We start from the raw sequence: 12,503 nt of genomic DNA on the forward strand, positions 1-12,503 counted from the left end.
TCAGTGAAAATGGTCCAACTGCTCTGTCACAGCACGACTAATCATCTGTCGGTTCTCAATCATGTCGGAATAGAATCCCTTGATCCTTTTGCGTCTGTCACTAACGCCCAACAATCGCGAGTTTGAAGCTCGTCACAGTCATTCAATCCCGGAATCCTACTCGGAATACCACAAACAAGGTGGAAGTGGTTGTCAGTCACGCGTTCATAGGTGAGAATGATGATGAGTGTCACGGATCATCACATTCATCATGTTGAAGTGCAACGAATATCTTAGAATAAGAATAAGTCGAATTGAATAGAAAATAGTAGTACTTGCATTGAAACTTGAGGTACAGCAGAGCTCCACACCCTTGAGCTCCACACCCTTAATCTATGGTGTGTAGAAACTCCACCGTTGAAAATACATAAGTGATGAAGGTCCATGCATGGCCGAATAGCCAGCCCCATGAAAGAACGAATGGTCAAAAGAACTAGATAGTCCAAGACTTCTAATAAACTAGTAAAAAGTTCTATTTATACTAAACTAGCTACTAGGGTTTACAGAAGTAAGTAATTGATGCATAAGTTCACTTCTGGGACCCACTTGGTGTGTGCTTGGGCTGAGCTTGATCTATTCATGAGCTGAGGCTTCTCTTGGAGTTGAACGCCAAGTTGTAACGTGTTTTGGGCGTTCAACTCTGGTTCGTGACGTGTTTCTGGCGTTTGACTCCAGAATGCAGCATGGAACTAGTGTTGAGCGCCAGTTTACGTCGTCTAATTACGAATAAAGTATGGACTATTATATATTTCTGAAAAGCTCTGGATGTCTACTTTCCAACGCCGTTAAAAGCACGCCATTTGGAGTTCTGTAGCTCCAGAAAATCTATTTTGAGTGCAGGGAGGTCAGAATCCAACAACATCAGCAGTCCTTTGTCAGCTTCCTTATCAGAGTTTTGCTCAGGTCCCTCAATTTCAGCCAAATTACCTGAAATCATAGAAAAACACAAAAACTCATAGTAAAGTCCAGAAATATGAATTTATCATAAAAACTAATGAAAACATCCCTAAAAGTAACTAGATCATACTAAAAAGTACTTAAAATCAATGCCAAAAAGCGTATAAATTATCCGCTCATCACTACCTCAACACAAAAAGGAACATTTCAAAGCCACTCTGTATGGCCCCTCACTATGCAGTCAGACAACTAAACTTCTCACAAGCTATCCCGACTCCACTTCCCAGAAACAGCAAACCCGTTTGCCATATCACTTTGGCTTTGAAGAAAGAACTTGACGTTTGCCTCTCGAAGAATCAACAACAAAAAGATGGCTATGATCATCTTGTCTATGATCGAAGCTCATTCATTACAAAATCTTGCTTCGATTGGTGGACTACTTACTATTCTAAGTACAGTCGTACCTTAGAAAAGATCAAGAATTTTGTTGTCCAAGCAGTCCCTGCTGCTAAAGGTTCTCCCAAGAGGCATCCAAAAAGGAAAGCCGAGGCTACAGCTTCTTCACGACAACCGTCAAAGAAAACTTAACAAACTCCTTTGAGGACTTCTAGAAGGGTAATTACTCTTTATTTGTATGTATGTATGTATGTATGTATGTATGTATGTATGTATAAACCAAACTCTTCAAGAATCACATTTGCTTGCAATCCTCCTGATTTCACCTTTTCTTCAGTTACAATTGCAACCATTAAGTGAGAGCTCTTCTGATGATAGTGAGCCATCCATTCAAAATCTCTTTGCTGCATCCTCAAAGTCGGATGATTCAATTAATTCGGATTCGGGCTCTTCTTTGATTCGAAGAAATAGACCCGTTCTGGTACATTATATTGTTTTCAAATATATTGAGTCAATCAGAATAAACCTCAACTGATATATGTCATATTTCAGCCTGTTACTGCTGCTCAATCAATCACTTCAACTCTTGTACCTGACCAACCATCTCAGCAACATCAACAAGATTTAGGACAGTAAACATCTCATTCATCAATTCAAACCATTGAATCTACTGAACCCCTCCAGGTAGCTCTTCCAACTTCAATCGAGACCCAAATAGTTGATTTAACAGTGGAACATGCTCATCATTCTCCAACATAAGTTTTAAATATTGAACATTCTACTCCATTAAACCAAATTGAAGCCTCGAGTGGATTCCAGGTGGCTCTTAATTCTGACTCTCCTTCTCGAGTCCTTGAAACTATTGCCTCTACTTCAGATTCTCCATCCTGAGTCTTGGAAAACATCCCTTCACCACAAAGAACTTCCAGTCCACTCAAGGATGCTGAACTTTTGACTTCTCCTGATTTAGGATCTGGAGATCTGGGCATAGTTTCTGAATCCACAGATGCTGACCTGATTACATTAGTTACCATCCTGAATCAAGCTATTCGGGAAGATAAGGTGCCTCTTTCTACCGCTGCACTCACAGGCCCTTCTACCTCCAATTTTTTGCTTGAACCTAGTACTGGTGCTCGGGAACAACTTTTGGCCCTTCTCAAGCTTCTGGATCATTCACCTGCTGAATGGACAAATGATGCAACCTTAAACTCAACTTTATCTGCTATCCTAAGTTCATCTCTCGAACTTCAGGTTCCATCTCAACACTCTGCTATAATCTGCCAATTTATAAAGGTTGCTAACAGATGTGTATCTGTTCAAGACAAACTACAAGAAGTCAAAGATAAAATAGCCAAGATTCGATCTGACTCAAGTAGCTACACTACAGCCCTCCAGCCCATAAAAACTTCTCGTAAGGAATTCTATTTAAGAATCTCTCAAGCCTTCTCCGTTCAAGCTTATTATGACAAGGAGGAAAGAAAACTTGAGATGAAATGGCTCAAATAAACGAGAAGCTCGCCAAAATTCGAAAGAGGAATGCTGATTTAGCAACACCCCTAACCACTATCCAGCACAAAACCCAGAAGCTCGTACAAGAAACCCGTTCTATTGAGACTAAGCAAGAAGAATGTGACAAGCAACTTAGTATAGCCCAATACGAGGAATACGAGCAAATCGAAGCACTTTTAGCTCTGGATAGTGAAACAGTTAAGTTGCATTCAGAATTGGCAGAGCTTATGGCGCCTTACCTTTCTCCTCCTTAGGATTCAATGCTTGCAATGATTATTTCCTTTGTTTTGTTTTTTTTCATAGACTTATTGATAAAGCAAAATTGTGATTTTTGATAATGGCATTCATGTTCGTTCTCTCCCTGGTAATGGCGCCAAAAACTTGGTGCATGATACCATGGTCCAAACATAACTTCACAACTTCGCACAACTAACCAGCAAGTGCACTGGGTCGTCCAAGTAATAAACCTTACGTGAGTAAGGGTCGATCCCACGGAGATTGTTGGTATGAAGCAAGCTATGGTCATCTTGTAAATCTCAGTTAAGCGGATAATAAATGATTATGGAGTTTTCGAATAATAATAATGAATAAACAGAAAATAAAGATAGAAATACTTATGTAAATCATTAGTGGGAATTTCAGATAGGCGTATGAAGATGCTGTGCTCCTTTTGAATCTCTGCTTTCCTACTGCCTTCATCCAATCCTTTTTACTCCTTTCCATGGCAAGCTGTATGTAGGGCATCACCGTTGTTAATGGCTACATCCCATCCTCTCAGTGAAAAAGGTCCAAATGCTCTGTCACGGCACGGCTAATCATCTGTCGGTTCTCGATCATGTCGGAATAGAATCCATTAATTCTTTTGCGTTTGTCATCACACCCAACAATCGCGAGTTTGAAGCTCGTCACAGTCATTCAATCTTTGAATCCTACTCGGAATACCACAGACAAGGTTTAGACTTTCCGGATTCTCATGAATGTCGCCATCAATTCTAGCTTATACCACGAAGATTCTGATTAAGGAATCCAAGAGATATGCGCCCGGTCTAAGGTAGAACGGAGGTGGTTGTCAGTCACGCGTTCATAGGTGAGAATGCTGATGAGTGTCACGGATCATCACATTCATCATGGTGAAGTGCAACGAATATCTTAGAATAGGAATAAACTGAATTGAATAGAAAATAGTAGTAATTGCATTAAAACTCGAGGTACAGCAGAGCTCCACACCCTTAATCTATGGTGTGTAGAAACTCCACTGTTGAAAATACATAAGTGATAGTGGTCCAGGCATGGCCGAATGGCCAGCCCCCATAATGTGATCACAGGATCAAAAATACAATCCAGGATGTCTAATACAATAGTAAAATGTCCTATTTATACTAGACTAGCTACTAGGGTTTACAGAAGTAAGTAATTGATGCAGAAATCCACTTCCGGGGCCCACTCGGTGTGTGCTTGGGCTGAGCTTAAGCTTTACACGTGCATAGGCTTCTTTTGGAGTTGAACGCTAAGTTGTAACATGTTTTTAGCGTTCAACTCTGGTTCGTGACGTGTTTCTGGCGTTTGACTCCAAAATGCAGCATGGAACTGGCGTTGAGCGCCAGTTTACGTTGTCTAATCTCGAATAAAGTATGAACTATTATATATTGCTGGAAAGTTCTGAATGTCTACTTTCCAACGCCGTTAAGAGTGCACCATTTGGAGTTCTTTAGCTTCAGAAAATCCATTTCGAGTGCAGGGAGGTCAGAATCCAACAGCATCAGCAGTCCTTTGTCAGCTTCCTTATCAGAGTTTTGCTCAGGTCCCTCAATTTCAGCCAGAAATTACTTGAAATCATAGAAAAACACACAAACTCATAGTAAAGTCCAGAAATGTGAATTTAGCATAAAAACTAATGAAAATATCCCTAAAAATAGCTAGATCCTACTAAAAACTACCTAAAAGCAATGCCAAAAAGCGTATAAATTATCCGCTCATAACTTATGCATTTCAATTTTGACTTAACAAGAAATGATATGGATTTAAATACTTCCCATTTATTGAATTAATTACATTTCCAGATTTGATATCTTTGACTCGATATGCGTTTCCAAAATATAATCCAATTACTTGGAAAGGCCCTTCCCAAGTATGAGACCATTTGCCAAAAAATCTTGATTTCTTTTCCATTGGCAAAATAACTTTCAAAACCAACTCGCCTATACTGAAGCATTTTTATTTTACTCGACGGTTGTAATTTTGGGCAAAATTTTCTTTTTGCCGAATCACATTTTCAAGTGCCAAAATACGCTCTGAATCTAACTCATTCAACTCATCAAACATTGTATTCCAATAATCATCGATTGGAAAATCATCTTGCTTTGACACCCTCAAAGTATTAAGATTGATTTCCAATGGTAAGTATTCCCGCCTGTCACGCGGGTGACCCGGGGAATTGCAATGGTGTTATGTTATTGGTTATTGTACATATGTGAATAGTGTAAATAGTTTGTCTTTTGCTTGTTTTCTAGTTTTTGTTGGTTTTATTTTTGCTTTTCCATTATGGATTCTCACTTTGGCTATGAGTTTGGTTCTAATTATGTTGTAGGAAATGAGAGCTTCAATGAGGATGTGTATCAAGGATAGGACAACCAAAGGTGGGAGGAGCCATATGCATATGATCAATCCTCATGGCAACAACCTCCACCAATGCACTATGAAGAAGAGCCATTCTATGATGCATATTACTCCAATGGCTATGGTGAATCACCTTGTGACTTTCAAGAACCGCCACCATACGCCTATGAATCTCATCCTCAACATGGACCTCAACCATACTCACAAGCCTTTCCACATCAAGCACCTTCCTATGATCTATATCCACCATATGACCCATCATCCACGCCATACTCTTATGAGCATTATGAGCAAGAACCTTTAGAACCACCACAACCCTATCAAGATTACTTCCAAGAACCACCTCAATACACACAATCTCCATACCTTTATCAAGAAGAACCACCTTCCTACCATGAACCCTCTCTCTAAAATAATGAACCTTCTTACCCACCCCGAGCCCCAATAGACGATTCTCTCACTTTGTTACTTCAAGGACAAGAAGCCATGAAGCGGGATACACTTGAGTTTGTGACCAATTTGGCTAAGGTGGTGCATACCTTAACCCACCAATGTTTAAAGACTCAAGGTACTTCCGTAACAACATGTGAAAGGTTAAAGGAAGAGCAAAGCATGAAGGAGAGGTTAGAAACTCTGGTGGGGGATGAGGGATGCCATTTTGTATTGGAGCAACTAGAGGAGCCAATGATCATTGAAGAAAAGGAAGAAGTGGTTGAAGATTTAGGAGATATTGAAAGTCCATGGGAATGTAGCATCATGGAGAACTCTTTCAAGAAGCTTGATATTGATGTTGAAGAGGGTGCGCAACCTCCAAGGCATATCATCGTTGGAGATTTGGAAGAAGCTTATCAAAAGATGGATTCCATCATGGATGAATTTCTATCTACAATCGAATTCTCTCCCATTGGACATGAAGTTGAAACTATAGAAGAGTGTACACAACCTCCCATACCCTTGGCGAGCAATGAGAAAGATATCTACCAAGGAGAGAACATTGGCATGGTGTACATTGAAATTGAAGAATATGAAGAGGTTGATCAAGAGATGGATTCATTCATCAATGAATTCCTATCCAAAATTGAATCACCTCCTAGTGGGCAAGATGAAGTTCTTGAAGACAACACCAAGCCAAGTGAAAAAGGGGGAAAGGTTGAAATCGAGGAAGCTCGCAAAGAGGTGGAAACACGCAAAGAAGAGCCTTACGAAATAGACCTTGCATTGTCTAAGTGTGGGGAGGTCTCCCTTCCCAAGTCACCATCCATCACAACATTCAAGTGGGTAAAACTCTTATCCCTAAGCTTTAACTTCTCACTTGAATATGGTTTAATTGAAAATGATGGTCAACTTCGAGCTCTTTGTGGAGTTAGGAATAGGAGAGAGTTGTGTAGTGGTTGGAATTTCGGTATAAAAATCATAAAGGCCAAGACTCTAAGGTATAGGAATGAAGATGGAAAGGAAATCACCATATATGGGTCTAGAAGGAAGCATTGGTGGAATAAAGAGAATTCTATGTGTCTACCACCCTTATGTCAACCACCCGTACGGAAAAATCATGAAACTCAACTAACGGATGGGTGTGAAGATAAGATATGGGATCCCGATTCGCTATGTGAAGACTAACTATGGGGACTCATATCTTGGGTAGAACTTTGCCCAAGTTTGATGAAGATGGTTGAAAATTCTGTCAACCAATTGAGAAGCAAAGATCCTTGGAGATTCAAGGATGAGTACAAACATAAGCCACCATGACAATAAGCGCCTCAAAATGTCCAACTTAAGGACTTAAACTAAAAGTGCTAGGTGGGAGACACCCCACCATGGTAAACTCTTTCCACTCTCTTTTAAATTTGCTTAATAAGTGATTTGAGTTACCATTGTAGGTAGATGTCTCATATAAATTTGTTTGTACAACTTAATTGTTAGCTTAGTCACATGTATGTTGTGTTTAGTAGTAGATGAATAATATCATGTTGCATTTTTATGAATTGCATTTTTGTGTTTAGTAGTAGATGCATAAAGAGTTGTGAGTAGTATGGGGAGCACCTCAGCATATTTCTCTCACAAAAAAAAGAGGGGGGTGGACGCGCGCGCACAATATACGCGCACGCGTCCCTGAGTGGATGCATCATCACCCACATTCCAGAGAGTTGGGCCTCTCTTGGGCAAACACTATGCCCTGAGCCCAACCTGACCCACGCTGACGCGCACTACGTGCGTGCGCGCAGATTATGAGAACATGAAAGTTCACGCGGACGCGCACCTGCCGCGTCCGCGTCAATCTGCTGCTGCAACTTTTGAGCCAAACCCCCAGAGAGTTATGCTGGATCTGGGCCAACTTTAAGCCCCTAGCTCAACTCAATCTGCGCTGACGCGCACTCGCCGCGTGCGCGCCCATATGCCCAGGGAGGAACAGACGCGAGCGCACGCATTGCGCTAGCGCGCCTTATCACAAATTACCATCGTACGCGTACGCGCACTTGCCGCGCGCGCGTCCCTTGCATGCTGCCGCCACTGTAGGCTTTTGCCCCGAGAGTTGGGCGTGCGTCAAGCCCACTCTAAGCCTCAGGCCCAACCCCATGTACGCGTGCGCGCCCTGTACGCGCACGCGCCCTTGTGTAGTTTGCCAATCCACGCTTGAGCACGACGTACGCTCACGCGTAGGTCCTTATTTTTAGCAATGTGCGCGGACGCGCATGGTGCGCGCTCGCGTCGATTCAAAAAAGGGGATAACCCTAATACGCGAAGAGCGTTGCGCAGTCGCGCACTCTCTTCTCCCCCACCACTTCCATTTTCTTCTTCTCCACCATAACCGCCGCGGCAGCAGCGTCGCCACCACCAACGGCCGCCGCCCTTCATCAACCTCCCCACTCATCTCCTCCCTCTCTCTTTCTCTCTCTCTCTCATCACCACCCAACCCTTCTTTGCTCTCTCTCTCATCCACTCACTCTCTCCTCCTCGGTCACCCCTCAGCCACCGCCGCCGCCATTTTCACCGCCACCGTCCACAGCGGCGCGAGCTTCTGCCTCTGCTGCCCTTGCCCCAATCCCAATTCTCCTTTCCATTCACAGTTCTTCTCCCGCTCCCAGGTTCCTATTCATACTCTGTTTGTTTTAACTGTTCCATTTTGTTTTAACTGTTCCATTTTGTAATTTTCTATTAGTTAGTTGAATTCATATGTTGCATGTTAGGATTAGTTAGAAATAATTGCGGTTAGGTAGCTAGGACTGGATAGAGGATTCTAGGCCTGATAAGTGCTCTGTTTGTGCATATTTGCTGTTAGTTTACTTGGGTGTGTATGCTGCTTTTGGGTTGCTATTTCATGCAATTTGTGTTGCTGAATGCTATCCCACTGTTGTTATACTTGATTGATGTTGTATTCGTGCTGCTTTTGCTATTTTGCTATCCAGGAACGTCCAATTTTAAGCCGGAATGCTGCCCAATTTTCAAGAAATCTGTTTTCATCTTAATCTCTGTTGTAATTTGGGCTAATTTTCGTTTCCTTTCAACTTCCCGGATTTGCACCTACCATTGTGAAGATGAACCAAAACTTCTCTTTTATTTGAGGCTAAATATCATCATATCACTAATCCACTTTTCTAACTCACTGATTTCTCTAACCATTTAACTTCTACTCACCTTTAATCCTCTTTACCCATTCTTTCTAAAGTATGATGATTTTATTGCTCAATGAGTAGGAGTTGTTGACTTTAGTGAACATTGCATTCTTGGCTTACTTGTTCACTTATGCTTACTTGTTTACCAATTCTTTTCAAGTTCATTTCAACATCATGATTGTTAGTAGCCAATTGATATCCTGAACATGCCTTCTTTGTTACATGCTTTATTACTTATATTATATCATATTTTTTAGGATGACGGATAAAGGAAAGGCTATAGCCACTGCCTCCAAGAAAAGAAAACACTCTACACCCTCTATTTCCTCCGTTTACAAGAACTATGCTAAGAATCCTCTGAATGACGAAGAAAAAGAGAATCAGTTGTTACCTTCTACCGATCCGACCAAATTTCCCAATCTCTAATGTGAGCTTCGACTTTCCAAGTATCAGACAACAAAACTGAATATCGAGAAGAAGCTTGTTCTCCCCAATGATGTCCGCCGGTCCATTACTAGTCGGATCCTTGAGTTGGGTATAGATTTTATTAACAGAGATTTGGGAGATATTAACACCTCTTGGGTGAAGGAATTTTATTGCAACTTCTTCCGTCCTACTTTGGATTCAGTTCAGGTGAGGGGTAGAGAGATTATGATCACTGAGACTGCTATAGAGGAGGCATTACAGTGTCGGCACATTACTGATGACATGTGTGCCCATCAGCAGGCAGAGATGGCCATCCATACCATGACCTTTGACTATGAGGCGCTTAGGCGCGTGATTGGGTTACCGGATGCTACATGGGTCATGGATGCGACCAACACCAAGCCTAAGTTGATGCTATTTGCTCAGTTGACCAGAGAGGCCAGGACTTGGCAGATGATCTTTGCCCACTATGTCTTGCCTACCACTCACTTCTCTGAGATCCCTATGGAGATGCTTCTGTTGATTGGGTGTGTTATGGAGGGGAAGGATGTCTATTTTCCTCGACTTATCCGACAGTGCATGTGGCGGGCGCATATTCGTGGCCTACTTCCATTTCCTACTTTGGTCACGAGTATGGCGTCCCTAGCTGAGGTCCCCTTGCTAGATGATGATGTGTTACCACCACCCCCTGATGCAGATGACAGGGAGGTTACTATTCCTTGGGGTGGTTGGGTGCACGAGAAGCCCCCAGCTAGACGCCGTTCTAGGGCTAGAGCAGTAGTGGGGACAGCTCTCAGCCCCTACAGCAGCCCCATCCTCTTCTACAGCAGCAGCTCCATCTTCATCGACAGCTCCACCTTCAATACCTGAGCCTACTTATCTACTGGTCCAGTGTCTGTTTCGGTTTTTTAGAGCGCGAGAGGCTCCATGTCAGACGCCGACTGGATCGGATGGATCAGGCGCTCATCTCTCTTGGCGCTGAGTTACCTCCGCTTCCAGACTCTCTAGCCTCCGATGAGCAGGATCATCAGGAGGAGGATGCGGAGGCGCCGACTCAGCAGGATACACCTCTAGTTGCTCCTGACACTACAGAGCCACCACAGACCCATGAGGAGCCGATCCCACAGCCACAGCCAGAGCCTACCATTGTACCTTCTACTGATCCTCCGGTTTAGCATCGAGGACGATGCTTGATCTTAAGTGTGGGGAGGTCACCGGTAGCACCACCATTAGAGGACCGGTGAACATTTTGGCCACTTTCCTAGTTATCTTATTTTGCATACCTTTTTGTATATATTTGATGCACTTTGAGCTCATTTTAGATACTCTTGCTATTTTGGTTTGTTTTGGATACCTTTACTACTTATTTTGGATTTTAGATATTTTGATGCTTTTGGATATCTTTAGATGTTTTAGATGATAGATTTCACACTTTTAATTGGATATTTGCATATCTTTCTTTTTAGTTTGTGGATGTGATTAGAAATCATACTTTGAATTGCAAAAACTTAGTCTCCCTTTTTGCATAAGAAAGTGGTTTTAAGCGGAAAAGGAAAGGGTAAACTAAGGAAATTTTTGAAATTTCTCAATCACAATAATGCTTAGTCAAATATTGATATTTTTCAAGAAATTTAATTATAGGGCACCAACCCAATTGATTGAAGAAAATTCTTGGTGAAACTTGCTTGAATTCATATTTTGTGAAGCATGTATTGAACTAAGAACACAAGCTTGTGAGACTTGAGCCTATTGATGTGGTTACATTTTATAACCACTTATTTTCCATTCTTGTGTGAAATTATTCTCTATCTATGATTGTGATCCTTGATTTGTTTAATTCTATATGTCGATTTATTTCTTGTATTCATGCATTTGTATAATTGAGGCCATTATTTCATTAGCCCACTTACCCAAATAGCCAACCTTTTTCTCTCCATTGTTAGCCAATTTTGAGCCCATGCTTAACCAACTTATTCTCATTCTAGCACATTACAAGCCCAAGGCGGAAAACCAATAAAAGTCCTTGTTTGGATCTTTGATTAGCCTAGGCTAGTGAGAGTGTTTATTATTCAAAGTTGGTGAGGCTTGGGAACATTGGATGGGATAAAAGGGGTAGTACACTTTCATATTTTAGAATTGGAAACATATTCAAGTATTGATTGAATGTATAGACCTTATGCATTGATGCTCTTTATATAGTTTAAAAGAAAAAAAAGAAGAAAAAAATGAAAAAGAAAAAGAAATAAAAGTGAAAAAAAAAGAAAAAGAGAAACGAAAAGAAAAGAAAAAAATAATAAAAGGGGACAAAATGCCCCAAGGTGAAGTTCAACAAAAAGGAATCAACGCATAAGTGTTACGAATCAAGAAATAAGATGCATGAATATGTAAGAAAAAAAAGTGAAGAATGGGTAGTTAGAGTAGTTTGAATTTGTATAGGTCATTATATAGGTTAGGTGGGAAAGTCTATACTAATCCAAGATCCAAACTCTAGTCCACTTAACCATAAATGATTCTACCTTAACCCTAACCCCATTACAACCTAAATGAAAGACCTCATGATGAATGTATGTATGCATTGAATAAATGTTGATTGTTAGAAGAAGATTAAACTTTGGAAAGCATGATTAGAGGAGAATTGAGTAAATTAACCCTTAAACACTTGAGTGAATAGAGCGGATACACATCCGGTGAGGGTTCAAAAGTTCAATTACATGTATTCACCCATATTATCTATATTCTTGCAAGCTTGAATTTCTTTTTGATAATTCAATACAATTGTGGTTGGGACTTAATTCCTATTGCCCTAACTCTTGTGCTTACACATGTCCTCTTGGGAATTGATTTGTTTGAAATAAGCATTTCCATTTGCTTTAGATAGTTGCATTTAGATAAGTTCATATAGTTTAGTTGCATTCAATAAATGTCATACCCCTTAGTTCCTTCTTATTTTAGCATGAGGACATGCTAAGGTCTAAGTGTGGGGAGGTTGATAAACCCCATTTTTAA

The sequence above is a fragment of the Arachis duranensis genome, chromosome 3 (genome assembly GCF_000817695.3).
Source record: "Arachis duranensis cultivar V14167 chromosome 3, aradu.V14167.gnm2.J7QH, whole genome shotgun sequence".
NCBI classification, from domain to species: Eukaryota; Viridiplantae; Streptophyta; class Magnoliopsida; order Fabales; family Fabaceae; genus Arachis; species Arachis duranensis.